This window comes from Cryptomeria japonica, chromosome 7, assembly GCF_030272615.1.
Source record: "Cryptomeria japonica chromosome 7, Sugi_1.0, whole genome shotgun sequence".
NCBI lineage: Eukaryota > Viridiplantae > Streptophyta > Pinopsida > Cupressales > Cupressaceae > Cryptomeria > Cryptomeria japonica.
The window spans coordinates 617,633,662-617,654,991 of record NC_081411.1 but is presented as its reverse complement, the minus strand read 5'-3'; the positions used below and the strand labels follow the sequence as shown (position 1 = coordinate 617,654,991).

At 35.7% G+C, this 21,330-nt stretch overlaps 1 protein-coding gene across 1 annotated transcript in view; it reads right to left on the bottom strand.

The window, feature by feature from the left end:
- LOC131035853 (cytosolic endo-beta-N-acetylglucosaminidase 1) overlaps positions 1-21,330 on the bottom strand; it is a 219,624-nt gene that overhangs the window by 99,093 nt on the left and 99,201 nt on the right. The window lies entirely within an intron of this gene.

The following is a 21,330-nucleotide window of genomic DNA, read 5'->3' as shown; positions in this document are numbered from 1 at the left end:
TCATGGAAAAGAAAAAAGTATCACAGCAATTGATATCAGAATCTTTCGAAACTCATAAATATATAAGCAAATGTAAATGGTTGTCCAAATAGAAAAAAAATGACAGCTAATGATTCTCGCATTCAATGTGCAAGCAATAACAATACAATGCTAAAAATTTATGGACCCATATATAATTAAAACTAATTGAATCAACTGAGTTTAAAACATGACAAATTTTACAATACTGCTGACTGAGTTCTAATCATCAACACAGACAAAATTCAAATGCTGATCACTAATATTCTTTCATGAAAGATAGAACTCTTAAAATTTTGTCCCTAACTGTATTTATGACATCTACTACACATTAGATCAACAAGGTACATTTCACTTTTTCCTTCAATGGCAAGGTAGCACCAATGTGCAAAGTGTAGACCTTAGATACAAATAACAAATGAATGCAATCACTTAAACAAAAGGATTGACCATGAAAACGCAAGTTTCCAGATATACATTTCAAAAATATCCTTAAATTTTCATACTTTGCATAAAAAACATTGAGATTGATTTTCCCTCATCAATAGAAACTGTGACAACATGTATGGTATGAATTTATTGATTTGAAAAACATGTTCAAATGAAACTAAATTAAGACACATATTCAGTTAGAACTTAGAAGTGAACATTGAAAATTGCCTTGATGAAGATTTAGGGACATTATTGTAACTTTTTTACAGAAATATATATATATATTATTTTGTTTATTTTATTCCTTATAGATTTTTTGGTCAGAAGAATTTGAAGCATGCTATGCAATACTAATATGGTCAAAGATAATACCCAAAGTATGCCTAAGGATTCCTACTAAATTAATGACCGTTTAAACGTGTATGCTCCTCAAAGAATGGATTTCATTCATCAAATTGTGTGAATCTATTGCTAATTTGCATCATATTTTGGTTAAGTGTGGTGGAAGTGAATGCAAGACTTTTTATCGAACTGTCAGAATTAAATCCTGGGATGAAGTTACAGCATAAACATGCATTTAACATGTTTTACAATGTCATAACTTCTTAACATTTTGCCCAATACCACAACAATTTCAGTGGACTACTACCTCATGTTTTACATGTTTTTATCAATGTTACCCAAAGTTTCCAAAAAAGGAATAACCGGGGCAGGGTGACAAGTTTCAAAGATCGCTTTATTTAGGCCACTTTTGGGGATGCTAGGGGATACCAAACGGCACAGTTATATAAAGAAAAGAGAAAATTTAAAATATAGAGGGAAATTTCAAATTTCACATATTCATATGATAAGATTGATAAAGCAGTCATCATATTCATTATAAATTCCTTCATACATAGCATTTGTGTTGAATTGAAAATTCACATGGGAGTCGAACAAATTAGAAAATGTCAAATTTAATTGCTTTCATTAATCATTGTCAATATGCATATGATACTAAAAAATACTGTGCAAGTTACAACAAAATGCCCTAAGGTTGCAAGGTTCACTTTCAACTATAATATGAAAATACAAAAACAAAGAAAGTATACTACTGCCCCTAATCTGCATCTCCCCACTCTGCATCAAAATCAGAATCCTCCTCTAAGTAACTGCCACTGCAAGGGTTTGCCTCATTGTAATAACCACCCCTACCAAATTTTTCCACAAACTTGTATATACTTCAGCTCAAACTCACAAATTTTCATCAAACAGTTTGGAAATCATAAAATCAATCAATAAATCTAATTTGAGGGGTTTGGGACAGCTACAACTATCAATATTGATCATAGGAATAATTACAAACAGTTGCTATACATGGAGATAGGCATTGACAGTTTTACAAACTATTGGAATTCAACGATTTAATTGCTGATGAAATTTTATTATGCAAATACACAGCTGAAAGGTAAATTTTCCTAACCTTCAATTCTTGAAAACTCTCCTATACATCATAATTTGATAAATCAATCCCTTTTTGCCTCATACATGGTTATAGAAGCAAACTGCCGTACATCCCATTTCTTGATAATCCCATTGCTACAACTATAGATGAGGCACAAGTTGCTTACGACATGAACCCTGCTAAATGCAGGACATTGATAAACGAAGAATGGTATAAGGAGAGAAGGCCCCTGAGTATTAGGATCAGTAAAAAGACCCCCAGAAGTGACTTTCATAATGAGCATGGTGATATGGTCACCTTACTCAGCCAGGTTATGGGACTCCCTCAGTCTAACTTTTTTGGAGATTGGATGTTCTACTTTACGGAGTAGGTCTTTGCCGAGAAATCCAAGTTCGACTGGGCTCAAATCATCAGTGATAATATCCATACACAGCGAGTCGAACTTGAGGAAGATAAGTACTTCACCATGACCTCCTACCTGATTTACATGTTTGCTCGACACCAGCCACTAACAAGATTAATCAAGAAAGGTGAAATCGGGAATGGCCCAAATCAAGTCAAGGTGTATGAATGCTACCCTCAATTGCACTACTATGACATTGCTCAAAGAGAAAAGAACAACGTTGCTTATGCAATTGGTCAATATGAGAGTGTCAATGACGCCTTTACAATGCGCCTAGTCAAGTTGATGCAGGGGGGATTGCACATAAGGCTCTCAGAGCAGGCTACCATTTTGGTACAAAAGTACGGCGCATGGTTTATTCAATTCCCTAGGTTCACCTATATCAAAATAGCCAACTTTGAGGGAGCACCATTCTAACTTCCACGCTATCCCACAGACAAAATAATCCTTATGGAAGTTGCAAGGCAGGCACATCCAGCAGGCAGCTTACTCAAAGATAAGAAACAGTTCGGATTCACCTTCCCTATGATTTTGGGTGCCCTCGATGTGCATTTCGAGAATTCGGTACAAGCTGATGAGTCACTTGCTGAATTAGCATCTTATGGCCTATAGAAACATTTCACAAGGAAGTTTTTCGATCATGACAATTTGGCAAAAAGAGCCTATGGGAGGCGCTACAGAGCAAAGGCATCAATTGAGGACTATTGGAGCAATTGCTCCGATGACTATGAGGTCCAACGGCGTGAATATTCAAGGCTAAGTGTGCAATAAATGTGGCTTTATGAATACCATCGGGTCCCAGATCAGGTGACAGATTCTGGCAATTGCTTGCAGGTCCAAGAGTTTGAGGCAGTAAAATACCTCTTGCCGAGCATTGATTGGTCTCAGGATCCGATTACTGATTATGAGGCAGTTATGGCAGCTCCAGGAAGATATACCGATCACTAGTTATCCCAGCAGATTGAGAGACTAACCCATGAAGGAATGCAATTTACATACCATATGATGGGTAGTCTCGATTCCTAGTCTTCGGAAGATGAGGGAACCTCAAGTGCACCGAAAGAAGAAATTGAGCAAGCCGGAAAGAAGAGGAAGAAAGCCAGAGCTAATAGAGGGACTCGGGCATCAGAAAGAACTAGAAGGGAAAAGATCCCTATTAGAAGGCCAGAAGTCAGTTCGCCATCTAAAGACCCCAGTTCGGAGGATGATGTAGTTGAACTTGACTATATACCTGCTCCGCCTTCCCAGAGTGATGTTGATGCATTCGAGGCTAATAATCCTCCAGCACAAGGTGAGCCAGATGCAGAGGTCAAGATCATGGTTCTAATGAACCTGGAAATCAAGTTGAGGACGGAGAAATTCCGCCTAATCAAGAGGCTAGTAAGCATGAGCTCACCCAGGGGAGTCGACATGAATTCCAATTGAATAGCACCGGAAAAGATGACACCATCGTCGAAGGAGAACGAAAGGGGGATGAGACCCACGAGCCCGACAGAACTGAAGAGCAACCATCACAAGGGGATACCCGACAGTTGTTCAGTGAGGTAGGGGAGAACTCAGTTATGAGTAAAGGACTAGATACTGCATCTATTCCTTCGATGACAAATCAATTGCAGATAGGCAGTGAGCCAGCTGAAACCTCTAAGGAGCAAAGTGGGAATTTGGCCATAACATCTAGGCAGACCATCCCTCAAGATTGGCTAATTGCTCGTGCACAGCGGAAAGCAACCGTCAAGTTGCCTATCAACTTGGAGGATATCTTCTCTCGCATAGGGGAAACAAAGTCCAAAGGAAAAAAAAAAAGCCCAAGACCTACTCCCAGATTACCAAGGATGAGCAGAGGAACCGCACCATCCATATCACTACCCCACCTATCGATAAGCCAGCAGATCAAATTGCATTGGTCGATTATAGCATTGCAACCATCCCGATAGGACGAGCCACCAAAGAGCAAGAAAGGGAAGGGTTCAAGGATTCTGTGCAGAATATGCTTGGACAACTTGACGAAATGACTGCTGAGAGAAACATGTACCGAGTTCATGCTGAGCAAGCTGAGGGATATATTGATCACCTGCTAAAACCATTGCAACATGCCCCTGAATCCCATGTCCCCCCATTGGCATTGGCACAAAGGACTACAACAGAGTTTGAAGGAGTATGTGATACCGCCAAAGCTATCAAGGAATGGATTCGAGACGTTAAGGAAAAGGGAGAGCGAATCATTGAAGATGTAAAGGAAATGGCCCACCACCGAGAGACCATTCTTGTCAAATTGTTTGAAGTAAAGAAGGAGTGTTTCAAGGTCCATGAGGTGGTTGGTACAATTCTTCCCCTCATAAGGGCTCTTTTCTGGACCCACACGCAAATTCCCACATTGTCCGCTATCCTGGATCCTTATGACATCAGTGTTTTTAAAGAATGGTACTAGACTGCCAACATGAAGAATGACACAAAAGATACCATTAATAAAGAGTAGGAGGAATACGAGGAGATTTTGAAAAACATGAGGGATCTTGGTGGAAAGATTATTCGATCAATGGTTCTGGGCTGGAAAAATAGTTTGTCCGATGATCAAGTACAACCAGATTGGGAGGATGGATTGAGAATTGATAAGGTCGTATACTCCATGGAGGATCTAGAGTTTGCCAATGGATTGCATTCGGACATATTAAGTTTTGAGGCTCATCGGTCTGATTGGAAGGATGGGTTAAAGCATGTAGATCACCACTTGGAGAATATGCAATATAAAATACACCATCCTCCCATGCCCCAAAGCATGGTGTTGTTCCAGCTATGCATCAAATTTCAAGAATATGTCTGAGCAGAGAATACAACAGGTCGGGACATCTAGAAGGAGTATTTGCACAGCGAGGATGAATTTTTGGAAAAAGGGTCTACAGCAGAAAAGGAGAAAATGCTTTCATAATGTGCAAGTTTCTTTTAAAAATCTTAAAAAACACTTTTTAGGCATAAAGTTCATTTCTAACTACCAAAACAGTTGTAAATCTTGAGCTCCGTGCATTTGCACTTTTTGGAGCAGCTTTTTGGGGTAGTTATTAATTACCTTTTTGGTAGTTATTGTTTCTCCTTTTGTTGTTGCTGATATTTTGCCTCCCATTTATGGGTATGAGCAGTTTTGGTAGAGGATGAATCTGGCCCACTTGTTTAAGTTTAATCTTGGCCATTCATCCATTTTTGGAATTCTATATAAAGCAATTAGTTCCTCTTTGTAAAAGGAGAAAAAACAAAGATTGTTGCAAAAAACTCTGGCAAAATACATACAAGATTTGATGGATGTTAAAGCTGTGTTTGTTTTACTGTGAGTGCATGGTCCTCTTCTCCATTTATTTCATATTTCTACAACTGTAATTAATTTCAGACAATTATTTATGCATATATTTGATAGAAAATCTTGGTTCATACCATTAGGAAATAGTTGATTATTGTTTCCTTTGCATGGTTAGTCTGAAACCCCTTCTGTGCTAAGTTCGGTTATTAGATTTGGATAATTACGTGTAAGAGTCTATCATTCATATCTAAATAGCTTGAATATTCAAAATCCTTAGATGATTGCACTGGTTTTTACCTAGTTGCGCTAATTGGCTAGCAAAGTAATTTCTAGTTATTTTGAGATTTCCGTCTACGTGTTGAGATATGTTGTCTTAGTTAGAATTAGTTAGCTGTTCTTATTCACCCTTTATCACTCTCTCCCTTTTTCCTTTTTCATTAAAGAAACCATCCCGTCAAGTTGAAATAACATCAATTAAAAGCAAAATCAGATGATATAGGACTGTAAACTCTAGGGACCCTGTACGGAACCAATTCCGCCTAACCATAAGTCCCCTTTGTGTTTCCAACAAAACACATCAAACTACTAAGCTATCCTGCAGTCAAGACTTGATAACCAAAACATTGAGGTCGTCCCCATTGATCAAATTCACACAGCATTAGGGATTTCATATCTCAAAAGAGGATAGGATTCTTAGCAATTTCTATTATGCGTTGGTCGGATGAAGTCGTAGTTCTGCGACTTTAGACACCTCAACATCATTCTCCGAGCAATCGGAGTGGATAATTGTGAGTCTGTGCCATGCATTCTCTTTGTTGGTGTAAATAATTATTCATCTTGGATATTATTAGACCTTACTTAAGTTTACTTAGGAAATGCATTTCATAGTAGTTTGGGTGTGAGACACTTGGGTGTTTGTGCCACATTGGGATAGTGTGTGTGTAGGAGAATTTCCACCTTTTATGGTGTTGATCTTGCTACTACTTTATCATATCCACTTATTGTGGAGTGATAATTCCACCTTCGGTGGGTGATCCACCTCGTGGAATATTTTATTGTTTCTGTCATGTCCCCTCTCTGAACATTATATATATAAAGCCTAATTGAAATAATTATTTTTAATTAGTATAATAATTATTTGAAATTTATTAAATATTATTATTTAATTAATATTTATATAAAATAAATATTACATATTAATAAGATAGTGATATTTAAATGTTTGATCAATAACAGTGTGTAACTGTAATTGATCAATAATAAATTAATAAATAAACATTCATTATCATAACAATATAATTAGAAACAAATATAATAATGAATAAATTCAGAAAACAAATATTCAATAAAAAACAATAAATAATAGAATAGCATTTATCCTGATCAATAAATAAAGTTAACTATTAAATCAAATGCCAGTGGACTGCTGATGTCAGAGACTGTCCCCTCAACAATGGACAGTCATATTCAGCAGAAGTGATTGATAATGAGTAATCATGAAGGCTAACAATTATAATAAACAAGGATCTAATCCATATTACACACGATCCATACCTGGTTTATAAGATATTATGTAGCGATCTGTATTCAAAGTCAGCGATTACACTTACACGGCGATTAGTTTGAAATGAATATTATGATAACAGCGAGGAAGTATCAAACAGAGAGCCCGTACTAGCCCATGCCAACGTCTAATGATAGAAATTCATTGTCAATGGTTAGTGTTAAGGCCCAAAAGTGCACCCAAAAACTAAGCTATTAAAACCTAGCACTTTTGGTTAACATGGGAACAATCACGAGTCTGTGGGTAAACTATTACTATGATTGGACCTCCAGATTAGGCTGGTTCCTGATATTGATGGATCATCTATTCTAATAAGACCTTAAGAAAACTTTTGAGGAAAAGGGAGAGGGAAAAAGAAAATGAGGATGAAATAAATGCTACAACATAAACAAGGTGATACACCAAATCATCTGGAAGATAACAGAAAAACTCTTTTAAATTCACCTGTTCTACTCATATGACATCTCTGAATTCATATCACAAAAGTGTTTCATACAAAGAGTTCTTGCTCAAAAAGTTGAAAGGAAATGACTTTCACAAACATTTTTTTTGATAAACTACAATGCATGACCTGTGATTCATGCATGAGATAGAAAAAATTCAAGAAAGGTTATTTCACAAATAACACAAAAATGAAAAGTTGCTCTCAATCACACAAAAAATTAACTCAGAAAATGATAAGGCATGAACTGATATTTTTATTCAAATCTTCTGTCACAAACTACAAAATGGGTTACAAGATACAATAACTCAGCTAGGCTAGAGAAAAAAATCCAGAACCTCTTGAAACTGAAAACCTTTCTTCCTTTATGCAAAAAAGCCTTCCAAAGGCAAGGAAGAGATGACTAGTGTTCAACTGAAAGTCTCCATGAGTCATCTGTAAGTGAAATAAATCTCCATTTCCGAATAGGGAAAGAAACCCCCACAAAAAGGCTTCAAACTCTGGATGAATGTGTGAAATCAGGTGTAAACTCTTGATCAACTGAAGGTTGACCCATGAAATACTCAAAATCAAGCTCTAACTGCTGGAGAACTAGCCCAAACTCATGAATAACTGCATTCTAAGCCCAAATTCGCCCCCCAAATTCATGTGATCACTTCATCTATCTAAGGTTCAATATTTTCCTTCCATGTGCATATCCATTGATTTTTAAAACACAATTATAATAAATATTAATTGGATTTATAATCCACCCAATTAAATATTCATTTTACATTGTCTTCTGTATATGGAAGAAAGGTATTTGAACCTTGGAGTTAAAAGATGCAAGAAATTTTAATTTCCTTTTAATAATATAGCTAGGAAATTAATATGTGCAAAAAATAATTAATTAGATATTTATTAATTATATAAATGTTGTTTTAGAAAATATCCATTTTTTACAACATTTATGTAGTTAATAAATATTTAATTTATATACATCTTTTACTATTTCATAAGTCTAAAAAGACTTAAGGGTTTTAAAGCCCCCCCACGACTAGGCAAAGTTTATTATTAAACATGTAAGTGGGAGTTTATAAAAACTTCGACCACCATGCATTTAATCTCCTTGTTTTAATAAAATGGGATCCCATTACATAGGAAAAAGGAGAGATGAAAGGGGGAAATAAAGAGATGAAAAAACCCTAAAATGATATTCATTTTGCACTTTGAAACTTGCCGAGGAAGAAATGCCGAGCCATTAGGGTTTTCGGACTGCTGATAGAAACTTGGAACTGCGTGTTTTACTTCTCTCTTCGGCAGTTGACTACGACTAGAACAGGTCTACTCCATGCGTCTTGTACATAGTTTTCATAAAGCCACGGCATAACTCCATTATTGCAAAAAATGAGAGGTAATTTTAAAGGTTCAAACTGTGAACTTTTGGCATTTTATGAGTTTCGCCTATCTTTTTCTTCTTAGAAAAACTCTGCTATCTTCTGCACTCCGAAATTCTATGAACTCGGCATTTGTGTTTTGGCGTGAGCTCTGATAGTGGGGTTTTCATTTTTTGCATTTTCTGGAAAAATTTGGAACTTTTCCTTTGCTTTGAAAATCTGCATTTTGAAACTTAAAATAAGAACCCTCTGAAGCATTTCGCATAAGAAATATTGTTTAGGTATGACATTCTGCAAATTTCTAAAATCTCCACTTTTTCCGAAAAGGAAAATTGGGGCTTTTGCGTTTTTTGGAAAAAAGAATTCACTTGTTACGTTACCTCTACACTTCTCTGAAAATGAAAAAACTGTAAATTTCTTTTTGATGGAAAATCTGTTGAAGAGGTTTTTAACGCAGAGAACTTTCTGGGCTTTTGAAAAGAATGTTGTAAAGAAAAATGAAAAACTCTGAAACTTCTCCTGGGTTCTTTGCTAATTGGGCAGAATAGATGAATTTATAAATATTTCCTAAGCAGGAAAACTCTGATTTTTGTGCATCTCTGCTATCTCTGTAATTTGTGGGTTTTTCCTTGCATTTTCTGGAAAAATTTGGAACTTTTCCTTTTCAAACTAAGAAAACTGAAAATGAATTTCTGTAAATTCCTCTGTATCTCTGCTTTTTGAAAGGAAATTTTGGGGTTTTTAAAATATCCACAGCATAACTCCATTATAAAATTCTGTCATACATTCATAAGGTTGATCATTAGAGGATGCACTGTTTCTATGAGACCTTTTACTGTGATTTTCATCATTCTTTGTAAGATCTTTTCTGTGATTTTCGTCATTCTTTGTAAGATCTTTTCTTTATTCACATCATCCTTACTGCTGTCTTCTTTGCTGCTTTTAAAGCTTTTAACAAGTCCATGTATACTGTATACTTGTCAAAGTTACTCTCCATGCATTTTTGAGAGCCGGAATGCGTTATCTTATGCTTCCTGTGTATACCTGCAAATATCCTCTGAACAATCAGATAGTTTTCATGAGTTGGGCTCAACCCTTGTGGGAGCCTCATTTAACCCCACTCATAATAAACCTTCTAAAATTTGCAATTCTTTACCTCTCCCTGCACATTAAACAAACAGTTAGAAAAACACTAATTCTTCAAGGAATGAAGGTGAACTTTTCTTTTTTTTTGCAATCAAAGATGTTTATTTTTTTGTGACGAGGGGATCTTGATTAATGATGTAGATGTATAGGTAAGATAAGTAGACATCTAGTCATTGCTTAGATTTTTTGATCTAACCCACTTCGCCTTTTAACTTTTTCAGGACAAGGAGAAAACTGGAGAACGGATTTCAAAAATGCAGACCTACAACGTCAAGAGCAGATTTACACCAGCCATATACCCCCAGGCAATGGCTGGTTCCTTTCTTATTTTATCTATGCATTTGCTTTATTAATTCAGTTTTCTCCTTTGCATAGGAAAGTAAGGATTACTCTCACGGTCTTTCTGTGAGAGAGAATTTATTTTAGATTACTTCTCGTAATCATTTCCTCCTTTCTGTAGATTACTTCTCGTAATCATTTCAACTGTATAAAATATAATGAATTAAATAACAATTGAAAGATTTCACCTATGTGACTGTAATCTTTGCCCAGATACTTAAATTTTCCATTGAGTTATAAAAATAATGAAAATTTCAGTAACAGTTAGAAGATCGATGAATGAGGAAACAGTAAGGGATAACGATTATGGTATATTCCTAAAGTGTTATGCAGCATCTAAACAGAGGCTAACAAGGTAAGTAGAGTTAACGTATGGATAGATGGCATTTAATTCACAACTAAATTAGTAATGTGAGGTACGATTAGATATGGTCACAAATAATCATTATGCACAAAAAAAGATACGATTTATTATGTTGTGAAGAGATATAATTTAGGAGAGATATGTCCCTTCATTATTCAAGAGGTGCAACCCTTTTATTTAGCAAGGTATAAGGGGAAGAACCGGGAAGTAGGATTGGGGGAGGCGGAAGGAAATCACAGCAGTAACAAAGAGTCAAAACAAGGGTAAATGCATTCCACACGGGTATGGAGTATCTAACCCACTACTTACTATGACAACATCAGAAATTTAATAAGATATAAATACTTCATTCTATTATTCTAATTTTATAGCATTTTTTCAGTAACTTAAATGAGATAGTCTAGAAGTATCAGACTCGAAAACTATCATAACTGAATTTAGTAAAGTACTAATAATCACAGTAGGTATAAATATTAAAGATTCTTCAGACATTAAATATAACAAATGTAGATATTTAATACAATGAATATAGATATCAAACGTCATGAGTATATATATATTAAACATGCATAAACATGACAGGGACATTATCTGACAACATCGATCAAATCAGGTCAGAACTGGTATTTAGTTACAGGCAATAGCATCTTTGTTCTTTGTGGCAATGTGCTTAATATATATATGCATAATATATGGAGCCCGATATCATCCTTATGTAGGATTCAATAAACTTAATAATAATAATATAGTTTTAATAATAATAATAATAAAGCTGTAATTATAATTATTATATAGTGTTAATGATATTATGTGGGAATATAACTCAGAAATTATTCTTTTAGACTGATCTTCAACGGATTTATAAAGGAAAATCCCAGATAGGCAAATTACATAATATTAACATAAGAGTGAAATATATGTAAAGCCAATATATATAAAAACATAAGAATGGCAGACCAAATCTGTTATGTGTCAGATCTGTTTGCCACATTACTATATTTACTTATTTATGTATCTATGTAATTAGAATAATCAATGAGGGATAGCATAAAGATGGATAATAATAAATATTAATATAATAATTATAGTTAATATTAATATAATAAAAAGTAATTATTAATTAGTAAATTAATAAATATTTATTAAATCACCAAAACAAGGTATTTATTAATGAATTGATAATAATAAGTATTTATTAATTAAAAATTAATAAATGTGTAATTGATTTATAAATCAAAAATAGGATTAATTATTTAGTATGGTAAGATAGCTAGTACTTGATAGACTAAAGAAAAGGTAGAACATCCTAGATTGGATTCATGTTAAGATAATTTTGTCTCTTAATTGATTTAGTTAAAGTTATAAATATATTGGAAATCGATTAATTACGGTTAAAATTGTCTTGAACCAAGTAGGGGACATTACAGTTTCTCCTACCTACCACACCTATTTCCTACCTACCCTTGTTTCTTATTGAGCCACATGTCATGTTTGTGTGTTCACATATCCATATAGCCTTGCCTATATAAGAAGGCTCATCTACATTGAACAACAATTGATGATCTAGTTGATCAGTATTTTCATCTTGATAGAATACAGTTTATTCCTATCATACATTTTCTCCTCTCTTATTTGTGATTTCCATTGCCTCTAGATCTTGGCAAAATCTCACTCTTCTTGAATTCATGGAGGTTGATATGTCCAAGGTTGGTGTCTCCAACCTACTTCCATTTTGAGTTCATCTTGGATTCCAGAGGGGAAGCCTTGTCTACTTGGAACTTCATCTGAACTTTTCTTGACGATCCGGCCCCCGAGGTCATCCAAATCTGCAAACAAAACCAAAAAGATTAAGTTAAAATCTTTGTTTTATGTGTGTATCTAGGGGTTTTGACAACTAAGTAAATTCCGATTTTCAACTTTTTCAATGCTTAGCAATTTGGACAGGTTCTCAACACTTAGATTTTTCTGAAAATTCTTAGGAAAACCGGAAAATGTGGATAAACTTGGGAACTTTGGGACTGATTTTAATCAAAATCAGACCTGAAAATGAAAATTCTAGTCCCAAATTCCACTAAGTATGCATTAAAATCCAATTGAAAGGGCAGAAAATGAGAGAGAAAGGAAGAAAATTGAGACATCTTTCTCTCTAAAAACTTCAAAAAATCAGATCAAAAACCCTGATAATCTGCCTTAGAAACCCATTTCACCTTCAGAAATAAGACAAGAAAGAAGAAAGAAGGTGCTGTTTGTCTTAGAAAATCTGTGATTGCACTTGAAATATTGTTGAAATACTCTTCAAAACCTTCAAAATCTGCTTCAAATCTTCCCCAAAACCTTGTTGAAAACCTTTAAAACCTGCATAAAACTCTTCAAAACTTCTCCAAATTCTCTATCAAGTTCGAACTTCATCATGAATAAAATGAGAGAATGAAAGGTTATTTGAACAAATCCTCAAGAAGTTTGAATTTTCAATTTAGAAACACAGCAAATCATTCCAGGTTCGAACTTATTTTGTTTCCAATTTTGCTTCAGTCTTTGAATTCCAAAAGAAAGTTATTATTTTCAGTTTTAGTTGAGTTGAAATCCTTTAGGAAAGTTCTGATTATGAATTTCAGTCTAATCAGAAAGTTTCTACTTTGATTCATGAATCAAATTCAATCTTCAATTTCTCCCAATTTGAAAACTTTCTAAGATGATTTCCTAGTTCAAACTTGGACAACTCTTTTGACAAGGCAGATTTCATGAGAATATTCTTTCACTTAAAACTTTAGTATGTTTCCTTGGGCGGACTTGGTAGTTTTCATTCCCTTGTAACTTGGGCCGACTTTATGCTTTTCATTCCATATTGCAAGTGAGAGGGCGGATTTGGTCACATTCACTCCCCAATGAGGACGAACTTCATAGCTTTCATTCCTTGTGCCAAGTTGATGAAGTGCTATTGTAGGGCGGACTTCATTAACACTTTGCACTTTTTTGCTTGTTATTTTCTTAACCCTTGGGTGGACTTGATCTCACCCTTGCACCATGTATATCTCTTTAAGGCGAACTTACTTGCTTCCCTCCCTCTTCTCATGCCATGGGGGTAGACTTCATAGAACTTTTTCTCAATCTACATGGCGAACTTGATCAAAGTTGTGCACCATGCCAAGCAGACTTCATAGAAGGTATTCCTAGGGTGGGTGGACTTGATTAGGACCATGACCATGCTAAATCTTCTCCAAGGCGGAGTTCTCTAATACCTTGACAACGTGACCATCAAGATCATCCTTGCTAGGCGGACTTTAAGAGGTTTGTTCTCCATGAAAGCCAGATTTGAAACCTTTATATCTTATCCAATTTTACTCAAATCATCTTGAAATTTTGAAACCACACACCATTATGCCTTTGGATTCCTCTAGCCTCCACAAATTTAGGAACTTGGATTTTTCGGACAAAATTTGAATTTTGGGTGAAATTCTCGATCATTTTCAATATAACTCAGAGTCACAAGTGCAAACCCTAGATCCCCTTTCCAACAATAGGAAAAGCAAGGTTCCCTAAAAAAATAGGAAAGACTTTCTAAAAATAACCATTTTGGGGATCATGCTCAAAGTGCCAAAAAAAAAATTTCCTAAAAATAGGAAAAAGCAAAAAGCAAAACTTTCCAAAAATAGAAAGTTGTCCAAATTGACCCAAATCAATTGCAATCTTTGTCCTTTTTTAATATCCCTTGCTGTTGTATGACTGAATATGTTGAATTTGGACGCAAGGAATTTTGTCAAACAATTGGCTTTCACCCCTTTAACCTATTGTTACTAAAATCTGATTTCTCTGTTGATGTTTATAGCCCAAGGAATATTATCATACAAACATTTAGCTCGTTGGGTCTGAGTTTCAATCTGATAATCTTGTGTGTTATTGACACAAGAAAAGGCTTTGCATAACATTGCGTGTTATTGACACCGATACACATGGAATGTATTTGCAGAAGATTTCAATGATTACAAACTCAATGCATAATGATTCTTATGATATTTTCAATGCATATTTATGAATTTTCAAATGCCAAATGTGCATTTATGGCCAAGAGACATTTCTACAAACACTTGGCATACAACTGATATCATTATAGACATAATACTAAATAGAGACCTGCAACTTATTTTTCATTACATATGCGACAAGATGTGACTCTAAACTGAATCCCTTTTGAATGTAATTATTTACACAAACTCAGATTTGAATTTTATATATATATCTGCTTAAATCGTTTCATCTATAGCAACATTACTGACCCCAAATTTACATGGAAACTAAGACAAGAACCTGTTATATGATCGCTGGTAGCTGAAGAAGCAAGCAATATCTGGAAGATGGAGTCCTTCTTAAGACCAAATAGTAGCTTTTCCCAAAATCACCCCTGTTTCTGAAGTGTGTCAGTCGTCAATTAAATAACAGCAGCTGCCATGGTCTCCTTTCCACTCTAAAGACCATTGATTTCTCCTCAAGATGAGAGAGCTTCAGTCAGAGGGTTGAATCGATGCACCATTTGGCCCTTATGAGCAAAAATCATGGTATTTCCCAGGCTGATGGTAATCTGAAAGATGTCTGAGATTAAACTCAGAAATAAGCAGATGCTAACAGCTCCTTGGAAAGAATCAATGAAATCCTCAAGCAGTCATGATGTTTCCATCAACTTCTCAAAATCGAACTTAAGCAAATTGGCTTTGGGCCACGGATATGGCACCAATGAGATGACTGAATTATCACCTCCACAAATGCAACCCTTCAAGAGATGTTTCACTCCCTCAATTATGCTATCTATGGGAGTTATTGTTCCCAAAGACAAGTAGATCAACTGCAGAAACCTTAGGCTTCACAGCTCAATAACACAATATAGATGTCAAGTAATCGATGCCCAAAATAATGAGCCTCACCCTCTATTTATTCTTTTCTTCACATGGGTAGGCCTGCTTCTAGAAGAATCTCTTTTATAAAATAATATTTAATTGCACTTGAAATAATTTTAGAATATCATTAAAATATAAAGTGCAATTGACTTCATACGTGACATCATACGTGAGAATACATTATCTCACCAAAATTCATAAAAATAAAATGTGAAGTCACAAGCAACTGCCCAAGGGACCCTCTAAACAAACCGTATTAGCCTACGAGAGCCAGGAATATGCTAAAACCTCTACGAACTGATCCTCATGAAAATGGGGACATTACACCTTTGGACTTTCTAGGCACACTGATAGTGTTGAGACTCTGATCTGACCATGGTTTGCACAAACTGACTTATGACTCTTCAAAACTTGGACCTTTCAAAACTGACAAAATTGATGTCGGGAAGGTTGCAAGAATCTAACAAAACCCTAAAAAGAAAAAGCAAGGAGGGTCCCCATTCTCAATGGGGTGATGTGTGAAAAAGGTCACAACAAGACGAACCTGTCAAACTCTTTCCTAACATTATCCACCACTTTTAGATCTCAAAAGAGTCTTCTAAATGTCGACTTGTACCCATTACCAACTTTACTCTCTATATGGTACAATTCTCCCTGTCAAAGCAAGTATTGTACACTATAGTATTCAAGAAATAATGCATATGCAAGGAGATGCAATGGTGTATTCATCTTGTTCCAATGGTGATAAATGATTTTCCCCACGCTTCAAAAAAATGTTTCTTCGAGGTCATTCTCTTTTTGTGCTATTATGGACTTTATATTTTCTACCATGGAGTCAATGTCATCATAGATTTCCCTCAAACATGGTTCATCAGTATCAACAAACCTAATCATACTCATGATATGCTCAATGAAACTCAAGACATAGTCCACATGAGCCCACGAATTCCCATCTAGTTGAGAAGCTTATATGATCTTCCTTTTAGTTGAGAAGCTTATATCTTTTTAATCCTTTTATTTAATGTTGTTGTGTTTGATCTTGCAGTTCAACAGTTACCTATGTGGGGACTCAGAGGAAGAGATCATTTTTTCACAACTAGAGCTTGCAAGTATTTCTCTATGGCCTAAATTTCATCTTGGTATGAGGTTTGATTCATATTTTATCAGAGTTGAGATCTATCTAGAGCTAATCAATTCACTATGCTTGCAATTGCATCAAACATGTTGGTGATCATTTATTGTTATTTCACTTTATTGGTTTTTAGTAATTGTATGGATGTGACTGGGACTCTTTACTCTCAGTTTTCTATTTGCTATAAAGAACTTGGAAGAGCTAAGTTTTCTTTTGTCATGTTCCCTTCTAAGAGTTACCTATATTTGACAAATTTTATACCAATGCAAGCACGTAGCACCTTTTGATCACCAAAACCCCAAGATCAAGTAGGGTGAGAGCACAAGGCAACTAAATTAAAAATTGTTTATGTTACCTAAATATTTTTTGTTGGCAGCAAGCCACTCAGCCATATACTTCAATGATTAGAAACTAAAGATTTCAATTAAGATCAATCTGTTCACTTCCGAGGGAATGCTAGTCAACCATTAGAAATCAAACTAAATTGAAATTGTGACATTTCCTAATTACAAATATTGTTAAACCAATGGAATAGCCACCACAAGTATGTTGAATTTATTGTCGAGAAAAATTGAAGTAATAAATGATTATAGGAATATATTACTGGTGTGGCCTACACAACATTACAACATCTTATGCAATATAAATTTAACTCCCTAGCTGCAGGCCAACCAATGGAGTGAATCAATAAGGTATTCTCAAATAGACAATGTTGACTAAAATAAAGGTCGCAAAGGAAAATTTGATGGCACCATTCAATATTGATATTATTCATGCATGTTGGTGACAAGATAATCACTATCAATGAATGGTATTGATTCTTTATAATTGTATTATTTACCCCTGTTGATGGATAGCTTTGGTCGGATCCTCAAAACCCGACATTGCCATCAAATGTTCGACCTCTATATATTTCCGGAGTTTCATTTAATGAAACAGTTTGTTAATATAAACTAATATTATGTTCCGTTATCTTAAGGCGTATTCTTCATATTATGATCGATGTCTAATATAAACAGAGAGACGTGATGGTTTACAAGGAGCCGACTATTGAATAATCGCGTTGCTTGGATGGTCATTCAGTTCGGGTATAAAGTTCGATTCATTCCTCACGTTCAAGGCAATAATCGAATATATACAATCATTCTTCAGCAGTTCGGAATATATGCATAAGCATATCGAATAACTCTCACATCTAGCAGATCGTAGAATACATTATCTAGAAAATTGTATATCATCCTTCAGCATATCGAATAGCAGCAGTTCATATTCATTCATGACAGTTTGAGAATTTATCAAGGAAGATCGAGTTCATTGCAGATCATACATTCTATATTGCAGATTGGATTTTCTCTATAGCAAACTGTTGTAATACATATAGCTTCAAGTGTGAAGCGAATTTCTTGTAAAATCACTTGACATAACTAAGACAATAAAGACACATTTTGTTGCTGGGTTTTTTCAGCTTCGAGAGGAAAGGTTTTCCCAGGATATATTTTGTGCATTTATGTTTGATTTACTATCTATCTAATCTGATCATAAAAACTTAACAACCCCAATGTCAACCCACATAAACTTTAAAAGAATACAATGCTAAAAAGAAATGCATAAATAGTGCTCAGATAATATCACACAAATTTGAATACATCTATTACTTATTGAACATTGAAGCTAGTTGACTGTAGAAGTAAAATGCAATACAAAGTGTTGAGCAATGCAAGTGAATACTAGAAAATATTGAAATGTTGTATTTAAGTTAAATTTTGAGTCCCAATGTAATCCTTATATTGGAATCATCGTGATAGAATATTAGGGTTTTCATCCCCATAATCCATTTCAAATCTCAAGGATTTCATCCTTGGATCACCTTTAACCTCAAGGGTTTTTATCCTTCAATTTAATTGCACCAAATTGCTATGGAGAAGAGGGTTGAATCATATGCAAATTGGGTTATCATTTTCTTGCTTTTCAAATTATTTTATGTGTTTTCTTCATTCACTTGGGCACCCAACTCTCAAAAACCTAAAATTAGATCTTGATATCCCTAGGAGTTACAAAGGTCTTATGTGCCCCTCTCAAGCAAAGGTCCACAACATATACACAATCCTTCCCCTGAGCTCGTGGCAACCCAATGATGAATTCTATGGATATACTTTCCCATTTCTAGCTGAGAATGGGCAAAGGTTGTAACAAACCAGCTGGTAGAGTGTTCTCATCTTTGTTCTTCTGACATGTACGACACTCCTTAATGTATCTGAAGACATCATTTTTCAACCCCTTCCAAGAAAATCTTTCTCGGATCTACCTGTAAGTCCTAAAACAACCTTGATGACCAGCAAGGGGAATGTCATGGAAGGTCTGCAAAATCTTCTCCTTTAGCTTAGATTCAGCCACAATGAAGATCCTTCCCTTGTATGAAAGATCCCTGATGGATCCCCTTGCTGATCTGCTGTAGTTTTTAAATTAATAAACTATAATTTCCTGTGTTTCCTTTAATGGTTTTAGAGAATAGACAGAAGTTGCAGAAGGTTTGTTTATTTTTGTGTTTTTGATAGTTTTTCAGCAAGTAATAATTGAAGAACAAGTACATGAAAAGAGTACTGGAAATAAATGTTCATACACAGCCAAATCAGAATCGTACCAAGCAGATTTCTGATTATTTAAATCAAATAATTATCCAGATAGTGATTCCAAACAATTCCAGGAAGATTACAATAACAATGATTCCAACCTGGATAAAGAGTGAATATTGCAATCGAGAATGAAGCTGCTGCAAATGTCCAACGCTCTTACATAGCTCCACGGGGGAAGAGAAATGGCTGCAAGGTACAATCGTACGGCTGTCAGGTGATGCCAAGCTGGAAACCCCAACCTCCATGCTGAACCCTAACTCTGTTCACTGAATCCTCCAGAAAGATGTCGTACCAACTCCAAGGAACTGAAACTGAATGCTAGAACCAATAACCACTGTGCTGGGGGCTACGTCCCATACAGGCAAGACCCTGGGGTTTTCGTCCCAGATGCTGAATCGCTCTCCAGAGCAAATTCTCCAAATCAAAGATGAAAATGTGTAAAAGATACCAAGAATTAGGTCTCAACTTCCTTATAACACCTTCCCACTTAGCTCGAACCCTAAAAGTGACTCAATGTGGCGTTTAGGGTTAAAATGTTATATTTCTCATTTTAAGTTGCCAAGTGCATAGAAAAACGACCTTTTTTCAAATATAAAGAAATCCGTTCACCAAAAGGATCTGAGTCAAAAGAGAAATATTTAGAAAAGTCCAAGACCTTTCCAACGAGCTATTACACCAAGGGATACGCATCCAGATGAGGCTAAAAACCCCTTATATACCAAAATGGCTATAAACATAGCCTTATTTAAATAATAAACGCTAACTTAGGAAATATTAAAAATATAACCCAAATAGCTGCAAAATGCTCAAATGACACCACAAACTAGAAAGTCAACCTGCCACCTGTCTGTGACTGAAGTCAGAAATCAAGGATCCACTGGCAATCTCATCCCTAAAATCTAGGGATGCTCCTAGAAACTAGGAAACAAACCCAAATCCTTTGAAACTGAACCCAAGGAATAATCTCAAAGAGACCCAACCCCGAGGTACGGTCATAACCTCCTAAATAGTAGGGATATCCTCCATAAACGTAGGAACTACCTCCTAAAATAAGGAACTGCTCCAAACTAATCAACTACTGCCAGAACACCAAGTCCCAAACACTGTATAACCACACTGAGTCTCTATCCATCACTATCAGCCTACAAGACCCCATAATAAGCTAACTCACATGTCTCTGCTAGACAGAGCTAAAGAGGGGACATGACAGTCCTCCCCTCTCGAAGATGCTTGCCCACAAGCAACTGTAATGCTGGATGTTGTAAAATGGCCTCACCCTCCCAAGTGCCATCCTCTATGGGAAGATCTCTCCAATGTACCAAATACTCACATATCACCCTGCTTCTCAACCGTCGTTCCCTCACCTCAAGAATCTCCTCAGGAACCAAAGTCAATTTACCTTCCTCATCCATGGGAGGCAAATCGGGTGAAACTGTAATATGTTGTCCAAGAGCCTTTTTCAGGCAAGATACATGAAACACATTATGAATTTTACTGCCTGGTGGTAACTCAACCTCATAAGAAACCTCTCCAACTCGCCTGAGTATCCTGAATGGTCCATAAAAACGTGGTTTGAGCTTCTCAGCTCCCCCCCCCTTTAAGGGTGCTTTGCCGGTATGCCTGTAAGCGCAAGAAAACCATGTCATCCACCTCAAATGCTCTCTCAGCCCTATGTCGATCAGCGTATATCTATTGCTGATTCTGTGCATGCTGTAAATTCTCCCTGAGAGATCTCATGATATCCTGGTTCTCCTGTAACCAATCCTGAGCCAAAGGAACTCTACTATCACTCAGAGCTAAATCACTGAAGGATAATGCCTCATAGCCGTAGAGAGCTCTGAAAGGCGTCATACCAGTGG